Raw genomic sequence first — 21995 nt, 5'->3', positions numbered from 1 at the left:
ATTCTGGAGGCCTGTAAAGAGTTTTGAGTCCACTGAATCTGCATATTTCTGGTGGATTTAGTTGTGGCTTTTAATATAGATCTGCCACCTCTAATGTTAGTCCTATCTCATAGCTAGGGGAACTTGAGATACCCAGAGAAGTAGCTTGCACTGAATGAGTCAACGTTTCCCTGCAGATCAGGGAAAGCAGAAAAATCTCCTGGGGTTTCATTAAGAATCTTACCAGTACCCAGCCTGCACATCACCTTTCTGCAACAGCAAACCAGAGCTATGTGGCTTGCTCAATGCTAAGCAGATAAATAAATGAAATCCAGATATTGCAAAGCAATCTCTCTGTGCTCTCTGACAAAAATCTTGGAAACATCCTCACATTACAATATGAGGTTAGCTTTAGTTGGCTGACTTTTTGATTCGCATATGGCTAACCCTCAGGTTTCATATTTAAAAGAAAGAAAAAATTACTTCTACGTAACTAGAAGGTAGTTGTGGAGGAAATAAAGCTTGGTTTGCTTCCAGTCCTTTGCAAAGGCCTTCTTGCCTTGATTTTGTTTAATTTGATTAGTTTGCTTGTTTAAAAATTACATATAATATCAAAAACCTTTTATCTCAAGCTCTAGGCATCCTTGCCATATAGTTACAATGTACTCATTAGAAAACCAACAATTTAATTTTAACTCAAATAGAGGATAACCAATCAAGAAAAGTAATCTAACTTTCCCTATCCTACTAAGATAATTTCCTCTCTGAATACTTGGTAGGTATGTCAGAAGTAGTGGTTAACATGCAATATATTTTTGAGTTAGAGTAGGATCAAAACATAAGGGAACTTTGTGCAGACTGCCAAACTTTTTATGAAATTGAGAGAGTTGCTCAGAAATTTCTCATGACCATGTTATTCATTCTGAATGGCAGTCAGGGTCCTATAATAGGGACCTATGCTGGCTCAGAAATGAGCAGTCAGAAGAGCTGCAGGCTAAAGAAGCATGTTCTTCCTTACATATTCTGAGCTTCAGAAACAGATGAAACCAGTAAGGGAAATAAAACATTTGGCTAGATATGTCTGGCAAAGGACGCTAAAAAGACCTAGAGATTTCACCAGTGAAGCATTTCAGTGTATACACCCAGCTTTTTATGAAGGGAGGAGGAAGCAAAAGGAAACTTACAGATCATAATGACAGTGTAAAGTAAGCTACTCTTGAATATCTTGGAATGCTGTCAAGTAGCTTCTGTAACAAAAATGACAACTACCAAACTTGTCCAGGTATGCAGTTTTAAAAGACTGAAACTGAAGCACTCTCTGAACTTCCATGGTACTTACTTGCAATCTACTCCAGTTTCAGATGAACTGTAAATTTTTGAGACAATTCTTACTAAAAATCCCTGGCATCACCTGGTATTATATCAATGTCCTACAAGGTAGACTGGATAACACTATAAGAATGCTAAGCACACTCAAAACAAACACCAGGATACAGTTCTTTGTGCACTTGATAGCTGAGCTAGAAACATTTTGTGAAAGAGTCTTAAAAGTTTACCACTTCTGTTTGTTTATTAATGATTTTGATGAGGAGTTAGAGTGCATTATTAGTCAATTTGCAGATGACACTAAACTGGGTGACAGTGTTCATCTGCTTGAGCATGGGGAGGTCAACAGGTTAGATTTGATCAATGGGCTGAGGTCAATGATACACGCTTCAACACGGCCAAGTGCCAGGTCCAAGCAACGCTACAGGCTTGGAGAAGTGTGGCTGGAGAGCCTGGGACCCGGGGGGTGTAAATGATAAAGAGTTGATTATGAGCCATCGGTGTGCCCAGGAGGCCAAGAAAACCAATGGCACCCTGGCTCATATCAGACATAGTGTGACCAGTAGGACCAGGGAAGTGATTGCCACCCTGTACTCAGCAGGACCAGGGAAGTGATTGCCACCCTGTACTCAGCATTGGCAAGGCTGCACCTAGAGAACAGTCTTCAGTTTTCGGTACTTCAACAAGAGATTGAGGAGCTGGAGTGGGTGCAAAGAAGAGCAGCTAAGCTGATGAAGGGCCTAGAGAATGAGTCTTATTAAGAGAGGCTGAGGAAAATGAGACCCTCAGGAGGCTGAGGGTAGTCCTTATTCCAGTCAACTACCTTAGGGGACAATATAGAGAAGTAGGCATTGGTAAATGGCCTCAAGCTGCACCAGGATAGGTTTAGGCTAGACATTAGGGAAAAAAAATGTTGATAGCCAAATCAATCGCAGGAACATGCTCCCCAGGGAGCTGACTGAAATCTACCTCTGGATATGTTTTAGCTGTGGTGCTTAACAATATGGTTTCGTGGTATGCTTGATAGAGTAGGATTAGTGGCTGGAGCTGATCTCAAGCATCCTTTCCAACCTTAAGAAAATACCATGCATTCTCATTCAGGTCTTATGTTCTTATATTCTTCCCTTTAACTTTGCTTTTGACCACTTTGAGAAATAACATGGTGTTAGATAGGGCTTTGATCTGTTACCAGAGTTAACTCAGAATTCTGTACTTGACTTATTACTGTCTTCTGAATTTCTGTCCATAAATCATTATGGACTGGTATACAAAAGTTCTGGCTTAGGGAGTTTTCTTCACCATAAGAAAATGATTTTTAAATTTGTCAATACCACCATGCAACTCATTAAAAAAGGTGGGAAAGGCTGTGGTGGAAATTCATAGAAAGAAACAAGTTTGAGCCTATGCTTTGAAGTGTTTTTATGATACTAATGAAACTAAAGCCTAAAAAAGATTGCAAATATACATAGATGATACATCCTAAAATTTTCAGACAGAATGAATGTTTTGTAGTTCAGAGTTCTATCAGAAAATGAATTCAAGAGTTATGACCTGCATTTCCCAGCTTTGACTGCAAACTCAACTGGTATTTCCCTATCTTTTGCTCCAGAAAAGGTTTTTTTTTTTTAAATGATGATTTCTGCTGTCTTCTAAGACCCTGAGCAAGTGCACTGAAATGTCTTAGACGCACTGATTCAAGAATTTCTTATGACATGTCCCCTGTATACATGGAAATATATTTCCAGTGAGGCAGCCTGGATGTGCCTGTCACAGGACATTCAGCAAGATGTTATAACAGAAAAGAATTCTGCCATTGAAGTCCTCCTAACTTCAGGCAAGTGACTTTTAGAAACAACTTTCCTCAAACTGAGAGTTGTGACTTTGATTTTAATGTAAAGCCCCAAATGTATCTTGCAAAACAGGAGCTCTCTGTAAGAATCCAAAATCTCCCTAGGCTCCCATCACTCAGAAATAAATCACAAATACTAGGGCAGGAATTGCAGTACAGGAGGATGCTTTTCCAGTCACGTAATATGCTCTTAATTCCCTTCTCAGATTGGGAATCACAAAAATAAACAAGGGAAGTAAGGAGGGAATGTGTATGGAGAGATGACTCCAAGTTTGCACACAGATTTCACCAAATATAATGGGCTCCATCAGAACTTTTGAAAAATACAACTGCTAGTCTTTGCATTTGTAAAAGAAGATAATTAATAAGTCTACAAAACACAGCTGAGGTACCTGAAAAGAGCAATGGGGGTTTTTGTTCTTTGAGTTGAGGAGTATTACTTCTAAGCTTCTTCACTTCATTAGGCATGTTGAAATGAATTTTCAGCATTTTTCTCTCATCTCTTGATTATATAGCAACATCTGTTTAACTTGGACTTTTAATGTCAAATTAATCTCAATGTTTATTTTGCATTTGTAATTGCTATTTGTTAAAAAATGCATTCTTGCACTTACAATTTGTGATGGTTTGGGTGTTCCCTGCCCCCCCCCCCCCCCCCCCCCCCCCCCGCTTTAGAAATCACCCAGACTAGACTCAGCCAACTCTGGAAATATGAATGAAGCTAATATTTGCAGCAGCACAATATACAAGCAGATATTTACAGTATATACAGTCATAGATAGAAATATACATGGTAAAAAAAGGTAATACAGAAACACAACAGCCCTCCCAGAAACCTGAGTCCCCGGGAGGGGCTCTCAACTGCCCCTTCACCTTCCCCCCTGCCCCTCTCAACCTTACCCCAGTCCTAAGGAAGAACAGCGGTTCAGCCAGGAGAAGCAAAGTTGGGTTAGGCCAAATGAAGGGTGAGGTCAGAGGGTAAGATGCTGCTCAGCCACCAGCCCAAGCAATAGTGAGAGAAAAGTGGCGAGAGTGTTATCTGATGTTTTCATTTCTTGTTCAGCAAGACTCTGAGGGAAGTAGACATCACTCTTGTTTTCCTTTCACAGCCTGTAATCTAGTTCTTTTCACCAAAACATTCTAGCTTGCTTCAAACTAGCACACAATTTTTTTCCCCAGTTTTTGTACTGTTACTCTCATTTACTGTAAAGTTTGCTTGGAAAAAAGCCTAGTGTCAGAGAGGCCAGGATAGATTCCATTCCTTAATCCCATTTAAATTCACCATACATTCCTCCTTTTGCTAGGTTCTGAATTTTATTCATAAATCTGAATAAATAAGAAATAACAATATTATGCTCACTTGTAGCTGCACTGAATGTGTTACTATTTGGAGGTCACTGAGTACCCACTTCCACAATGAGCAGGTAGAAATATTGTAGATGGTATCTGAGATTCCTTTGGTTTGGGAATCTATGTCATAAATGTTGCTGCACTGTTTGTTTTCAAGGCCAGATGAAGAACTAGAGGGCTTCATAAGCATTTTTATTGTTAGCAGTTGTGAACTTTGTTTGACTCTTTCCTGATTTTGGTACCCAAAAGTACAATACCATCAAACATCATGACATTGTGTCAATATTTTTCTGAACAGTGAGGGTTTTCTGAACTGTGAGTGAGCATTAAGCTCATTTTATCCCTCTGTAACTCTAGTGTCTGTGTTGGGAGGACTTTCATCCCCTAGCTAAATCTGCAGCACAAAGCACAATCTTTCCTAATTGCCATCATCAGCTGGATCTTCTTCTCTTATTCTCCATTCATCCTGTAGAAAGGAATTAGGCCATTGGTGTTTTGACTCTCTCACTCTAGGTGGTGGACAGATGTGCTTGGGGAGATTGTGTTGATCAGGGCACTGAATAGTCAATTGATGAACAAATGAAAAGGAGCTGAGGGAAGTAAAGGCACAGAAGACTTCCCACAATCTAATAGACCAGAACACTACCTACAGAAAGACCAAAGCCACAATATGTCTTTATCCACTGCTCTATCACTTCATACACCTCCAGAAAACACAGGTGAAATTCAGAAATAAAGAGAAATTACATAAATAATTCAGTGCCTAAAAATAAAAACAAGTTTGTCCCTCAAGGAATGTCTCTTGAGTTTGAGAATATGAATCATGTTGCTTAAACTCCTAGATTTGTCTGGGCCTTTCACAATTTTAATCCAATTGCTGTTTTCATGGCTTCACACACCACAGTGGTAAGCACTTTACAAATGCAAAATATCCATGATGAAATAAAATGAGATTCTGAAAATAGAATAGAATTGATAGGAGTTCCTTAGAAAAAAACTGTGTTTGATCACTATGCCCTTCTCAATAATTCAGAAGAATTTCACCTTCTCTCTTTTAAAATGAATGTTCATCACAAATCATTTTGCCTGGATGCACTATTGCTGTGCCTTCTGTTACGGTTAGGATTCTGCACAGAATAGAGTAAGTGAGGAATTGGATCTTTATGTGATACCCATTCAATTTTTTTTGTTGCTTTTTTCTTTTCTTAATGATAGGTTGCTCCTTTCTAGATGTAGCCTTTATGGAACCACTGTCAAGTTCACAGCATCTTAAAAGCACTGTTGCTTCGGTCCTATTCTTTACAGGATCTACTACAATAAATAATAATAATCTCATCTATAGATTTTTTCTGAAACACTCATTCCTTTCAAACATGTTCTTTGCAGTCTTTTCTAACCCATAGCATCTGGAGAATACTTTTTTTTTATTAATCACTTGACATTAAGAAAAGTTCCATGCAAAAAAAAAAAAATAAACAATTTTTTTAAAAAAAAATCACAACTATTCAAGGACACTTCCAGCTAGGAAAAAAACACATTTCTAAAGACTCAAATCCACTCTCTTTTTTCCTAAGATTCCAGCCACTTGTCCTGTTTTAATCTATTCTCTTTAATTCATCAATACTCAGACAGCAGAGAAGTCAGATCTCAGTAGTTACAGAGAACCTAAATCTCACTCCAACAGCTTAAGTCAAAAACTTTAACTGTTTTAATAACTATCTGTGTGATTTTATACATGTTAACGATGATTTATGTTAACAAACAAGAGGTACTACACTAAGCAACTGATGGAAGAATCCAGAGAAACTTGTCATGAAGGTTAGATGACATTGTGACTCAGATCTTGAGACAAAAATTAGAGTGAGAATCTTTTAAATGAGACTGCTTTTAAAATTTACAATTTCCATCTACGCAAAGTAATGCAGTTTTAATGTTGTGGTATTTGCACACTTGCACCTTTCCATAACAAACAACTTTGGATAGGAATACAGAACTTTGGTTGACTGAAACTTTTTACCACTAGAGTGAATGGAATCAATTCTTAAGTAGTCACCAGATACTAAATCATTTCATTTGCTCAAACATTGGAATATGTATGTAGGAAGCCTATTATGTAAAAGTTCTTATTTTAAAAGGTCTTAGTGTTGCTATAATGATGCACAACAGTCACACACACCCCAAAATGTCTTCTCTCTTTTCTCTTATTGAATCCAGTACTGTGTTAAAAACTAATAGTCTGTGACAGTGAACTCTGTACAGAAAAGAGTAAATAATTTTACATAAGTATAATTGGTATAACACTAGAAAACAAGGTTGGTTTGTTTGTTTGGTCACACTAGACCAAATACATTTTCAGTCATAGTGGAAAGCTGCTCTATACTATTTATCAAAACTCAGTATAGCCAAATATTCAACATCATGTTGTGCAGAAGTAGTAATAAAACCAAAGGTGGGGTTTTAAACACATGACATTTTATGAATCAGTAGCTATCTCATTGAGACAGCTAAAATAAAGAGAATGAAGAAGTGGGTACAGGCAAGTGACTGCACAGAATAGAAATCTTGTTTCCTTGGATTTAAGTCCTGATCATTGTTTACAAAGTTCCATGAAAATGAATGTACTGAAAACCAGTTCAAATTACGTATTCATGTTGTCTAGTGTTTTTATGAAACTATTTTCCAGACTATTCCATTTCAGCTGTTTGAGTAGACACACACATCATCACTGATTCAGGACATCACAACACATTTAATCAACAAAATCCCAGCAATCTGAAACCATGCTGCAAGAAGCAGAGGTTTACTGACACTTTCAAGCATCCAGCTTTATTTTCACCCTCCAAGCTGTCTTTAAAAAAAAAAAGGCATCTGTATAGACTTGATAAACATATTTAGAGACATTATTATCCAAGTTTGACATTCCATCTTAAAAAGTATGCCAATCAAAGAGCACAAGCTGTTGCTTCTTTTCCAAAAGAGGAAAACAAATGTGTGCTTATTAAAATGCCTAATAAAATTTAAAGAAGAAAGGAATCCAAACAAACCCATATTTCATTAATTATTTTTTTAAGACTCAAATGTACAGGAATAAGCCTGCACAGAGCTCAGTTTTTCAGCGGCTGTTTCCTACAGCTGGGAACTCCAAGCATTGATCTACACATATCTGAGCTGTCTTTGATCATTCCTTCTTGTCACAAGCAAATTCTGCACACAGAGCTGAGGCAGCTGACTTCTGAATCATGTTTTTCATAAGCTTTTATATACCATGCTAATGTATTTAACTGATTTGTTGGTTCTTATCAGGAATATATAACCATTCAGTCAGTAAGTGTATCATATATATACATGTGTGTATGTGTTGCTGTGCATATATAGCAATTGCAAATTAACATTGTTATTAAAAGCTGCACTCTGATGAAGTTTGGGCTTTTCTAGGTTTAATCACTGGGCTTTCAAGTAATTACACAGATTGACTCCTGCAAAGTCTAAACCCTGATTCTAGAGCTTTGAGTTTTTAAAAGCTAATCTCAAAGATTAAATGCCAAGTTTTGCAGCACTGTTGGATGAGTGGGGAGGCAGATGTGACACCTCCCTCTCTGCCTTTCTGTAGAAGCTGTCATTACATTGCTTCTGCTAACTGAGTTTGTACAAAGGAGAGCTGTAATGTTAGTACGTACAAGGAGGGCTCCCAAAGGTAGGCAGCACCTCTGTCACTGATCAAAAGTAAAGCAAAACATTGCTGTATGGCTATACAAAATTGATGAACTACATAGGTCTACAAAAAGCCCTAGCAAGAATTGCAGGTCTGGCTGGAAGGTGTATTCCCTTTGTACTCCTCTGAAGAAGTACAATGTTTACTAGGATGTGTTTTCCCATTAGTAAGACTGGAACTCCAAAGATGTGAACTGCATTTCACAGTCAGTCTTACCTTTGCTTACTCAAGTGAAGTATCAAGGTGGGGGCTCTCAGGCAATGAAGAGTTCATAATCTTTTATTTGCTCTGCTCTTCAAGGAAGAGAAATATATAGAAGAGTTTTTTGTTTGTTGCTTGGGAGTTTTTTGTCACATACCTTTGCTGGAGGAAAGAAAGAGATTTTTGTCTTGGCTCCTGCCAAACTCCTCTTGCATCCAGCTTAAACCAATACAATTCCCCATAAAGAGACACTACTGTTCCACTATTACAGAAGGGCATTTTAAGGCATAATATTGATAAGCTCTGAATGTATTTAATGCCCTCAAGTTATATGCATTGCATATTTGTCTACAGACAATCTTAAAGAAAGGCTACACTTTCTACAGTCTTTGAGAGTCCCTAGCCCATGGTTATGACAAAGCAAGGAACAATGTAGCATTACCTATTTCAGAGGATCTGCTTCCAACTAAAGAGTGTTCAGCAGCAGAACTTCTATGTGATGGTTTGGATGTTATCCGCCCCCCCACACTTTTGAAATTGCCCCAGCTAACTCAGAAGGCCTCCGGGAATATAAATGAAGTTATTTATTTACAAGCAGCACAATATACAAGCAGATATTTACAATATATACAGATGTATACAGAAATATACAAAGAATAAACAATACAGAATCACAACTCCCCTCCCGGAAACCTGAGTCCCCAGGAGGGGCTCTCAAACCACCCCAACACCTCCCCTTGCCCCTCTCAACCTTACCCCAGTTCTCAGAAAGAAATAAAGGTGCAGCCAAAAGGTTAAGAAGGAAGGTTAGTGGCAGTGAGGTTAAGGAGATGTGGCTTGGTATGAAGACAAAGGCAGAGTGAGAAAATGGAGAATGTTATCAAATGTTTTCCTTCTTCTTCCCAGAACTCTCAGCGAGACTGATGAGGGAAGGAGACACAACCATGTTTACCATTCATAGCCTATTATCTAGTTCTCTTCACCAAAACATTCTAGCTTGCTTCAAACTAGCACATTCTAATATTTCAAACTTAGAAAATACAGCTGTTATGTTCCTGAGGAGTATCACCACATTATCTGTAATTTTTGCATGTAGATACTGAGAAGTCATACTTACAAGCACAAAACTGACTAGTCCCAAGGTTCCTTGACAATCCCTGAGGAAGTAAGCAGTTTCCTGGACTGCACATCCACCGCTTTCTATTAGTATATAATACCATATGTGATTCCACTCCACTTAGTAGGAAAAAGCAGAAAACACTGAATTTTGACCACAATGGATACAACCACTGTGTGAGTCTTTTACAGGAGAGATTATGGTTCATTCCATTAGGGAAAACTGGTATGTAGAAACAGAGAGAAGCACCTGAATATCAGTTCCATGCTGTGTTCTTCATCCTGTTCTAATGACCTAATAATCTTCCAATCCCTCTAACACTTAATACAATGCATTGGCAGAGTATAGAAGTATACTGCATGCTTTTTTTGTGCATTGAAGATTTGAAGGACTAAATACTCTTAAAGAATTACACACTAACAAAAAAGAGCTGTTCAATTTGTTCACACGTACAGGATACACGCTACAAAGACACACACTGTCAATTTCTCTTTCTCTGTAAAGATGCATTCATCTGTGCATAAATAACTAAAAGTCCTTGTGAAGGCAGCGGATATGTGAGCCAGAACCTAGTTTCCATTGAAAAGATAGTTAAAGAGTGGTGGTTTCTCCATGCATGCTTATTTTGCATTCAGCCAGCAGATTCTGAGGGGATTCTATCAGGCTGAAGAAAGCTTTTTACCCTCATTTATGCAGGCTCAAACTCTGGGAATTACAGATACTCCTGAGACATACTTTATGACTGTTCATTGTCTTTGGAAAAAAAGGAGATGTTACAGAGTCTTAAGTCTTTGGGCAGATGACAAAAGCAAATCTAAATATTCTAAGAGATTTGGCTGCTATGGTAAGGAGTTACTGATTTGTAAATCAAAATGAAATTCCTCTTCCATTTGTCAATCCAATGACTTACAGCTACACAACACAGACATTACTGGGGCAGTTTCTGTTCCTGAATCTTATCCTGTTGCTACCTGTCCTGTCTTCTGACCAAGTTTTAAAAAGTGATATACACATTTTGAAGCCATATAAAGTCTCACCAGACACAAATGAATACCTCACAACCTATGACTTTCTACTTTACCTTTCCAAAAATGCCAACAGGCAATCTCTGGGAAATTATCAAGAGGAATATTGCTTCTGTGAGGCACACTCCATTTTTATTATCAGGTCAATATCCTCCAGAGCACTGCTTATCTTCTTAAAACTTTCACATAGTTTCTGTGATTACTAACTGCAATTTGGAATTAAAAAATTCCTTCCTGTACTCAATTGATTAGAATTGCCTGTGGCTCGACCTAAAATCTTTCACTTCTACTTCAGGCAATTTCTAATTCAAGTTCTAAATTTCATTCCATTTACTTTTCCCAGCTCTTCTTCCATATTTGCATTCATGACTTCCTCTTGTCATTAATTCTCAGTCTTTTCCCCTCCAATTCTTACAGACTTCATCTGTATCTTTTGCAGCTTTTCCTTAATCTTCATTGCTTGGTTTATTTTCTCTCTTTCAAAACTATTCAGAGAGATTGAAAAAAAAGAAAAAATATTTATCTTTTTGGGTTATTTTATGCCTCTTTATCCAAATTCAAATATCTGCCTCTAGTCCTCTACCTTCTCCAAATATTGTTTGGATTTCTTGAGTCTGTATTTTCCATTATGCTTTGAGAGTTTTTGTTTTTTTGAAAACAATGTGAATTTCAATACGCTTATCTGGCTACGCAATGAGAAGGCTGCCATCTACAAGATGATTGCTTATAACCTCTAATCCTTTCAGCTGGTATCATCACTTCAGACTTCCCAGAAGTATTTAGTGAGTCTTATCCACTGATATGTTTTAATAGTGACTCTTTTAAAGGAAATCTAGATTAATTTGGAGGGAAAAAAAGGAAATTGAGATTAATTTGAGGAAAAAATACAATAACCCATCTGGATATGCAATTAATTTATCTGAGGAACCTTAAATAGAAGACAGGTGGGGAAGCAGAAATAAATAACTGTGATTGTGTGATGGTTTGGGTGTTCCCCGCCCCCCCCACACTTTGGAAATCACCCAGACTAGACTCAGCCAGCTCTGGAAATTGAATGAAGCTTATATTTACAGCTTAGCACAATATACAAGCAGATATTTACAGCATATACAGTTATAGACAGAAATATACAATTTAAAAGGTAATACAGAAACACAACAGCCCTCCCAGAAACCTGAGTCCCCAGGAGGGGCTCCCAACCACCCCTTCACCTTCCCCCTACCCCACTCAACCTTATCCCAGTCCCAAGGAAGAATGGAGGTTCAGCCACGGGGTTAGGAAGCAAAGTGGATTAATTAAAGAAACAGCAGAGAGGGTAGAGAGAAATGCAGCTCAGCCAGTTCCCCAGCAGAAGTGCGTTATCTATGTTTGGATTCTTATATCTCTCAGCAAGTCTATGAGTGAAGTAGACATCACCATTGTTTTCCTTTCACAGCCTCTAATCTAGTTCTTCTCACCAAAACATTGCAGCTAGCTTCAGACTTTCACAGATCTAGGCTGACGTGAGAATGGCATGCACATTGGAAGCCTAATTGTTTAAGTCCCATTTTCATCCTCAAAGAAACAAAGCTAAATTTTAAACCAAGAAATATCCCAAATGCATCATGATAAAGCTTTTTCCTCACTTCTTTACCCCTCTACTCCATCTCTATTACTTCTGAAGCTTCAACTTCTTTTTAAAGCAAGGACCTTATCTTACATACTGATGAAGCTACAAGAGTATTTTCACCTTTAAAGAGCCAATGGCAATCCACATTTTAAAAATTCCTCCCACAGCTTGAAGTGGTGGTGGGGCCAAAAGGCATCTCCACTGAGTTGGAAATCTTTCCCATAAACGTTTAATAACATAAATATTACTTACTCATAGGAGTACTAACTTCAAGTCAATACTGCTACTTGTATGAAGATCACTTAAATGAACTCTTGCAAAAGAGATGCCTGGTATCTTTAAAAACCTTTGCTTCCTACAGATTTAAATGATATAAATGGCATTTTCTTTTCCATGTATATTATGTGTATGTATGTTATTTTTAACTAATAAAATGGACACATAAAAATGTATGTGCTGGTTATATTAAAACTTAAATTGGTTTTTATATTGATGTTAAGCTTTTTCTGGTATTTGGAAGATATTTAATGTCAGGTAATAATCACAAAATATGCTTCTTATACAAAGACAATTACAGTGTGTACAGAAGGAATAGAAATGTCACTTTGTTGTGACAAATGACCTTTGTATTTATAGAGCTCAGATTCATTTGTAGCCACAAATTATATGAATGCTTATGTTCTAATTATGATTTTAGAAACCATCAATAATTAGTATTCCTAGTAGATTGCTTACCTCATCAACAGTAGTACAAATGGCAATCTTCAGACTGTTTCAATTTTCTCAATTTCCTCCTCTTCTCCTCTATTTTTGCCATTCTGATTCATAAACATGGTCCTCAACACTCACCGGTTTCTGCTGGGTGTATAGGATGCATGTTAGGAGGAAGTTCTTCACAGAGAGAGTGATTTGCCATTGATATTGGCTGCCCAGGGAGGTGGTGGAGTCACCATCCTTGGGGGTGTTCAAGAAAAGACTGGATGAGGCACTTAATGCCATGGTCTAGTTGACTAGACAGAGCTGGGTGCTAGGTTGGAGTGGATGATCTTGGAGGTCTCTTCCAACCTGGTTGATTCTATGATTCTGTGCTGCAGTGCGCCTCCCTATCGGCATCACTATTAACTAAGAATATATGCTCCCTTTTGGAATCAATAAGTAAGATACTCTGTAGATTAAAGAGTGATACATGAATAGAAAAGCATTTTATTCCAAGTTGCAGTCATGTTGTGGAATACAGAGGGGAAAAAAACATATTAAGCAAGTGTGATAAGGTTAAAAAAATAATTACTAGGCTACCTTTAATGCTCTGCTGTGGTATTGCTATCTTACTGGCATTACTAATTGCACTGCAGGTGACTTTCTTGATGGGGAAGATGTAGGCTAAGAGCTAGCATTCCTCTAAATACCTGTCATTCTATATTGAGAGCTCTATAATTATTCTTCTTAAAAACCTCTAAGAACAAGGCCATCAATAATTGTTTTCTCCAAAGTTGCCTTGATGTTTGCAGTTGTATTTCCCATGTGTATCTTCAGAAGTAAAGAGCAACTTCTCCTAGATATTTCTTTGTACTTAAGCAGATCTGCTGCTGAGAGAACTGCTGCGTATTAAGTTTCAGAGTACAGAGGAAGAATTTTTTCATTAAAGCAAACATCTCCTCCAGAAATAACCTGTGATACCTTTCCCTCTGTGCTCATGTTTAGTTCTGTATTCGAAGAGAATTGAAAATTACTTATAATCTATTAAAACTGTGAGGCATTTCTCAAATCCATTAACAAAATATGAGCTTCAAAAATGTAGAAGCAATAAGTATATGTTACTAGCAACAGGTTTGCTATATCCTATCCAGTTCTGCCATGTAAGCTTTTCTAACAATTTCTGCAGTCGTGGGAAACCGGCAGAGGTGGGATCAGGGTACTGACGAGTCCTCACAGTCTGAGCTAGCTGCAAGCAGTATGCTTGATTCAGGCAATACAGCAGCTTATATGGTACTTGGAAGGGCATGCACAACTGACTTAGTTTGAGATTGGTACAAGTGGAAATCACAGACTGTCTCAAAGTTATGTGTAAGGTACAGATAGGTCATTCTCTATCAAAACAAGCTGTGGTGCCCACCCCTGCATCTGGCAGGCTCAGCTTCCTGCAGCTGCACATGGGGGACCACCCAGTGCCTGGTATTCTGAATCCAAGATGGACTCAAGGACACTTCACAGCATGGGTTCTCATGTTTATCAGCTCATGCCCTGTCAGCAAGAAAATTCTCCCACAGATTTCAAGTACTTTTTTACATTGTTCAAGGCCTTCCATCTGACAAAAGAGCTGTAAGAGCTGAGGAATCTGGAAGGCAGAGAGCATAGACTCATGTTCCCTCAGCATGTGACACTTTATCTGGGATCTTGGAGAACGAGGTTCTGGTAACAGTGTAGTGACCAGATTGGAGCAGTGGCCAGTGTTGTTTGGGCTGTGTAAACAGTACAGATACATAGCCAGTTCCACTTTTTCCTGCAGGTGCTCATCACTGGTAGTACCAGATAAATATGTCTTCTGTATCTGAAGACATGCTTTTCTACTAAAGATGCCCCAGAACCAGGTCTCCAAACTGTCTTTGAAAGTTCTATGGAATGTTTGCTCAGTGTAAGCAAAAACAAATTGGTAATAACAACAATATGAGTGTTTGAGTTATAAACATTCCTTACTGCTGTTTGATTTCCCAGCAGAGAATTAGGTCTTGAGCCTTTGTGAAAATGAAAACTGGATGAGTGGATGTAGTGCATGTCATGTACAAGAAATTGTAGGGTGCAGACAGCATTCATCTGAATACTTGACTGTCTTATTACTTTTTAGTGTGATTAAGCATTTGATTTAACATATTTCTGGATTTTGCTTTAAGTCTTTCCAGTTCAAAATGTTCTTATTCAGTGTGCAAAACTGGAGAATGAGTTTAGCATGTGGAAAAAAATCTGCTGAGCCAGTGGGAAAAAGTGAAGCTTCAACACAAGTGTGAGCTACTCCAGCAGATTTTTTAAACAGATATGATCTATCTTCTACAAGAAATTCTGTTCTCTGGCATGGAAACACTATATATGTCAGAGTAAGCCTACTCAAACACAATTACATGGCAGCTAAGTCTCTTTGAGTATTATTACAACAGTGAAGTTCCCCATTACAGGGTGAGCTCAAAACTCTTTCACAGTGAGGTGTATTTTACACTGAAAAGTATATCCTTTTTTTCACTACCTGTACTGGTAATGAACAGCATAGGCTTGACTGTCAGAAGTGTTGGGTGATCATAACAACGTCACACAATCAGTCAGGATTGGAAGGGACCACAAGGATCATCTAGTTCCAACTCCCCTGCCATGGGCAAGGACACCCTAGCCTAGATCAGGCTGGCCACAGCCTCATCCAGCCTGGCCTTAAACACCTTCAGGCATGAGACCTCACCCACCTCCCTGGGCAACCCATTCCAGCCTCTCACCACTCTCATGGTGAAATACTTCCTCTTCACATCCAGTCTGAACCTACCCATCTCCAGCTTTGCTCCATTCCCCCTATGTAGCCGCAGGAAGCCAGCGGAGGTGGGAGGATCAGGGTACTGACGAGAGGACTCGATATGAGCTAGCTGCAAGCAGGACGCTTTATTCAGGCAATACAGCACCTTATATGGTACTTGGAAGAGATGTGCACAACTTAGTCTGAGACTGGTACAAGTGGAAAGTACAGATTGGCTCATGTGTGAGGTACAGATAGGTCAGTCTATATCAAAACAACCTGTATTGTCCACCCCTATAGCTGGCAGGCTCAGCCTCCTGCAGCTGCACGTGAGGGGACCACCCAGTGCCTGGCATTCTGAGTCCAAGATGGACTCAAGGACACTTCACAGCGTGGGTTGTTATGCTTATTAGCTCATGTCCTATTAGCAAGAAAACTTTCCCACACCCCTAGTCCTGTCACTACCCGATATCCTAAAAAGTCCCTCCCCAGTTTTTTGTAGGCCCTCTTCAGATACGGGAAGACCACAATAAGGTCGCCTCGGAGCCTCCTCTTCTCCAGACTGAACAGCCCCAACTCTTTCAATCTGTCATGTTCACTTGGAGTTTCTGGATCAGAAGACATCAGGCTTTTAGATGAATGATTTCATTGATTTTTTTTTTTTTTAACTGAACCCACATTTCAAATCTGCAGGTTTCTTTCTTTTGAGGGAGGTGGTGTTTGGCAAACAGTTAGTAGGCAGAATATAGATTGAATTGAGTATTAGTAGTCTTTGCAGCAATTATCTCTCTAAAGGAGCTGGCAGATTTGAAGAACCTTGATCTTTTCCAAAATTTATTTGTGCTAAACCTGCTGCTTTAATCTCATAGGAAATGGTGGGATTTACTTGGATAGCTTTGTATATCTTATCTGCTCTTCTTGTAATATCACTCCACGTCAGACACAATAAGTGCCAGTTACTGCCACCTACCAAAAAAAAAAAAAAAAAATCTCTTGAAGTTTGGAGAGGTTGACCTGAATGAGAGTTGGGTTTAGGAGTTCAAATGATTCTGTGTCTCTAACTTATTTTAAGAGCAATTGTATTTGCATGTTTCAAGATGACAACATGTTTCAGGTTGGATAGTGCCTTTGGGCATTATGCTGTAAAGGAAATAATTTATGATGTAACTCAGAAGGAGGATCATTCCCAGGCAGAGTTTTCCAGGCTTTCTCCATGCTGGCTAGAGGGAAAGGAGTGTGCTGCATGAGTCATTTACAAGCTGCAAGGAGCTCAAAGAGCTGCAGCAGTGCAGATATTTAGCTATATGAGAGAGCCAAACACAAACTCTGAAAAATCTTAGTGCAGCTGCACTGAGAAAGGGGTGTGCGTGTGTGTAAGGGAAATCTTTCTTGTGCAGATTTGCTAGATGGTCTTGTAGAACAATGATTTAACAAAAGAACAATGGGATGGAATATAAAACTTGATGAGCAGAAGATAAAGAAATTCTGATCGTGAAAAAGAGCTTATGTTATTCAGAATAAAAATAAGAGAAGATAAATGAATAAATGATGACATATGTGCTCGAAATTACTGACCTCAACTTAGCTGATATAATTATAAAGTATCCTACTGTCTAGAAATTCTCTGCATTTATGCAGGGTAGGCAAGGTTAGTCAGACATGCTTTAGTGCAAATTGTTTTTCCATTAAAAAACAAAACCCCCACAAAAATTACATTAAATTTTATATAATTTTATTTTAAAAGAAAAGAGTCCTTTAGCTGTATTTTGCCTAGAGGCTGAGACTGAGTGCTCAGTACTATTATGTGATGTTTCCAGCCTTCTCCAGGACAACACATGAATAAAACAACTTACACAAAAATCCTCTAGCCTCCAGCCATACTGCTATGGACTACAATCACATCACATCTCGTTAGCTAGCTAAGATTAGCTCTTATTCATAACTAGAATGCAAGGTCAACAAAAAAAATGAAAATGGTAGAACAGGTTATGTGATACATGTGCATTCCCTACGTGCAAATAGATGTTTATGAACAGTGGAATGATAAGAGCAATTTCATTCTTTCCTGGATTACAGTTACCTGTGCAAACTTACTTCATCTCTTTGTGCACAATCACTGGGATAAAGACCAAACAGACAGTCACATATTTATTTATTCATCAATCCATACCTTACCCAATACTCATGAGTGATACTCAGGATGCAAAACAATGCCCTGTAGTAAAGACAGACATTCTGTGTAGTTCATGTTGCATTTACATCTCTGCCTTATCTCTTCTTGTCTCTGTTGTTGTAAGTTTAAGGAAATGAATATTTGGCCAGTAAAGTGAGCTCTGACTAACAGAGAGAGATCTTGTGGCTGCTGAATCATGGGTGTCCAACTTGAGCATGTGAGATCTGATTCATAGAAGACAAAGCTCTTCTTTCCCACTCAAAAATCTATCCAACTTCCTTCTCAAATTGCCAGAATTTTTTAATGTTGGGTTTTGGTTGGGGCTTTTCCATTGGTGTTTTTTTGTTTGTTTTTTCCTTTGGGTTTTTTGTTTGTTTGTTTGTTTGTGTGGGGTTTTTTTTGGGGGGGGTTCTTTTTTGTTTGGTTGGTTTGGTTTATTCTCTCTCATTTTTTAACCCTCTGCATCACACATTATTTTCATTTTGAGTCATTTGTCCTTTTGAAGTCAGGCTTTCCAGTGTTGTGTTTGACTAACTCTGTCAATGTGCTCTGTCTGCTTTCAGTGTCATTACATTCAACTGCATGCAGCAGTCATCAGCCACCACTTAAATCTGGCTGATACATCACAATTTTAAAAACAAACAAGCAACACTTCACTGTAAAAACCTCCTGGAACCATGTTTTGAATTCTCCTTCTATGGAAAGATCGTCATATATAAAATTAATATGTAAGAACAGATGGTGCAGATCAGTGAAATTGACCATAAGCTGCCTTAACTCATACTGTTCCCAGACTGCTTATTCACTGCAAAACTCACAGAGACCTGCTCATTATAAGCCATACTCACTCATTAACCCTTTCAAGAAAAGAATGAAAAGGCAAAAATGCAACAATTTTGAAAGTAGGTACACAAGATTCTCACTGATTTTTAATGTAGATATCACTGTTCTTTTACTTATATAAAATAGTGTGTGAAAACCGTGAGTTTGAGTACATGGTTCATTGTATTCTGTGTGCCCTGGTCATGATTGTTTCAAAAAGCACAGCACACAGGATCAAACTCTCCAAGTACAAAGCATTTAGTTAAAACTTCCCCCCTCTAATCTAACAGAAGTGTTGCTTTTTTTAGAAGAGTGACACAAGTGTTGAGTATTTCCTACTTTTTATGTGATTCCTCTCTATAGTGGGCGCAACATGCAGGTACTTGATTTGTCCTCCTTTAAACACAGCTGCCTTACTTTTATTTCTTCTGTCATTTATTGCTGGCCTTTTTTAACCTGAATTGTGCTCTGTCACTTGGAAATTTCAGCTGAAAACGTGGTACTAGAAGTGAGTTACCTTCACTATCTAGATAAATACAGTGTCTTAAAAGCACTGTGAAGCAAGTAGAAGTGTGCAGGATTTTGTGGAAGTGAACAATGATCCTGTAGGGGAAAAAAAGGCAAGAACAATAACATGAAGAGAAAAATATATGAAGCTATAATCTGTTTTAAATGTTTAAGTAATATCCCATATTTATCAACATGAACTGGAGGTGATTTTAAAAATATGAAGTAGTACAGTTTGATATTCTCTAAGGTGTAGCAATTTAATCACAACAAAGATATAAATGGATTTAAATTGTGCCATCTAACTCTACAGTAACTTGAAAGTTTGAGAAATGCAGAGTTCTCTATTCCTTTAACAGTTTAACAATGTAATACCTTGTCTAAATTGCCAGTGACAAGGAGAGTCCCTCAGGGATCAGTTGTGGGACCAGTCTTGTTCAACATCTTTGTCAGTGATATGGACAGAGGCATTGAGTGCATCCTCAGCAATTCTGCTGACAACACTAAGCTATGTGGTGCAGCAGACGTGCTGGAGGGAAGGGATGCCATCCAGAGGGACCTGGACAGGCTGGAGAGATGGGCACAAGCCAACCTTATGAGGTTCAACATGACAAAGTGCAAGGTCCTGCATCTGGGTCAGGGCAATCCCAAGCACAGATACAGGCTGGGCAGTGACTGGCTGGAAAGCAACCCTGGGGAGAGGGACTTAAGGGTGCTGGTGGATGAGAAACTCGACATGAGCCAGCAGTGTGCACTTGCAGCCCAGAGGACCAACAAGATCCTGGGCTGTATCAGAAGTGTGGCCAGCAAGTTGAGGTAGGCGATTCTCTCCATCTACTCAGCTCTGCTGAGACCCCCACTTGGAGTACTGCACCCAGTTCTGGAGCCCCTATTACAAGAGGAATGTGGAGATGCTGGAGCATGCCCAGAGAAGGGCCATGAGGAGGATCAGAGGGCTGGAGCAGATCTGCTGTGAGGACAGACTGAAAGAGTTGGGGCTGTTCAGCCTGGAGGAGGCTCCCAGGTGACCTTCTTGTGGCCTTCCAGTATCTGAACGGGGCCTACAAAAAAGCTGGGGAAAGACTTTTTAGGCTATCAGGTAGTGACAGGACTAGGGGGAATGGAGTGAAGCTGGAGGTGGGGAGACTCAGACTAGATGTGAGGAGGAAGTATTTCACCGTGACAGTGCTGAGAGCCTGGAATGGGTTGCCCAGGGAGGTGGTTGGGGCCTCATCCCTAGAGGTGTTTAAGGCCAGGCTGGATGAGGCTTTGGACAACTTGGTCTAGGGTAGGGTGTCCCTGTCCATGGCAGGGGGGGGTTGGAACTAGACGATCCTTGTGGTCCCTTCCAATCCTGACTGATTCTGTGATTCAGTGAAATTCAAATAATTCTTTCTCTTAGCATTTATTGCCACAGTCACCGAGTTTCCCCTTTCCTTTTGTCAAGGTAGACACCACATACAAACAAAAAACCCACCACTGCCTCATAGCCCTATAGTTATGCTGGATAGTCTCAAAGGGAATTCATCCAAATTAGCCATTAAAGCATGGCCAGGCAGCCGTATCTGCAAAAAAGACCACTAATTGTTTTTTCATTATTGTTATTATTACTGTTAATATTTTTGCATCTGGTATTGTTTTAGCTGACTTCTGCCAGTAACTGTTTGCAACTTGAGCTCAGGCTTGCAGGCTGCTGAGTCATGCTGATGGTTCTGTACAAAGCTAGTGCATTAGGGCTGGACTTGAACTACTTACCATCTGCAAAGAGAAACTTCTTTGTTTTAGGAAAGTGTAAGTGCAGTAAAAGTGATGTACAAAAAAAATGGGGGAAAAAAAGTGCTTTACTCCAACACTAGCATCAGGAGAAAGGGGAGAATATTGCCAAAGCATGGTGCATATACAGCAGCAGCCCTGCCCTGAGAGGACAGACAAATGCAATGAAGAAAAACAGATTATAGGCAATGTGGTAACCTTAGCAGAGACTTACTTCTGCTTCTGGGGGTGGGGTGGTGAGAGAGAGAGAGAGAGGAAGGGAGTGGTATTGCAGAGACGCAGGAAAGAGATGTGAAACATTGGGAGTGCATGGCATGACAAGCAAACAAGCCCAACACAACACAGAGAGCACTGGCTGTGCTGTGCAACGTTTTGGGAACCTTAGGAAGCATCTTTATGCTGGCAGCCAAGGCAGAGGAATGGAAGTGCTGTTTCACACACTTTCTACCCAGACTTCTTGGTTACTTTTAAGGATAACTCTTAGTTATGTTGCAGTGGAGCTCAGTTCCTCTCCCCTGCAGCAGGAAAATGGAAAGCCAAAAAAAATACCAGCAGGAACTCTACTGGCACATGAACATTCATGCCATGAAATGATCTAAGTGGCACTACTTTCTCCTTGTTGAGCACTGTACATAGCCAAGCTATGAAATACTCAATGTGCTGGACTTTCCCTCATTCAGGTCCAATATCAAGTATAAAACTGCTCTTGCAGAAAAGTTCCAGCAGGAGAAGCCAGAAAGTTGATGCTGATGAACAAAGGCTTTCTGGGATTTGATGAATACACAATACTCCCAAGCCCACTCCTGTTTGTTTGTAACTTATTCCAAACATATATCCTTGAAAAAATTCTTGCTTAATGCTTATTCATTTTGATGGATTCCAAGTAGAAAAGAGGCATGCTTTGATGATTCCTTAGGTAAACCTAAGGTTATGCCCATGGGAACCAGTTCATTTTCACAACATTAAGAATGTTACCAATAACAGGGAATTAGGACTATTTCTGATCCCAGATTCTCTTTAGCTCTGTCTCTAGATCTGGTCTGGAACAGCTCACTGCACTGC

Source organism: Pogoniulus pusillus, chromosome 14, assembly GCF_015220805.1.
Source record: "Pogoniulus pusillus isolate bPogPus1 chromosome 14, bPogPus1.pri, whole genome shotgun sequence".
In the NCBI taxonomy this organism is placed as follows: domain Eukaryota; kingdom Metazoa; phylum Chordata; class Aves; order Piciformes; family Lybiidae; genus Pogoniulus; species Pogoniulus pusillus.
The sequence above is the reverse complement of the archived record's forward strand: the minus strand, read 5'-3'. Positions refer to the sequence as shown.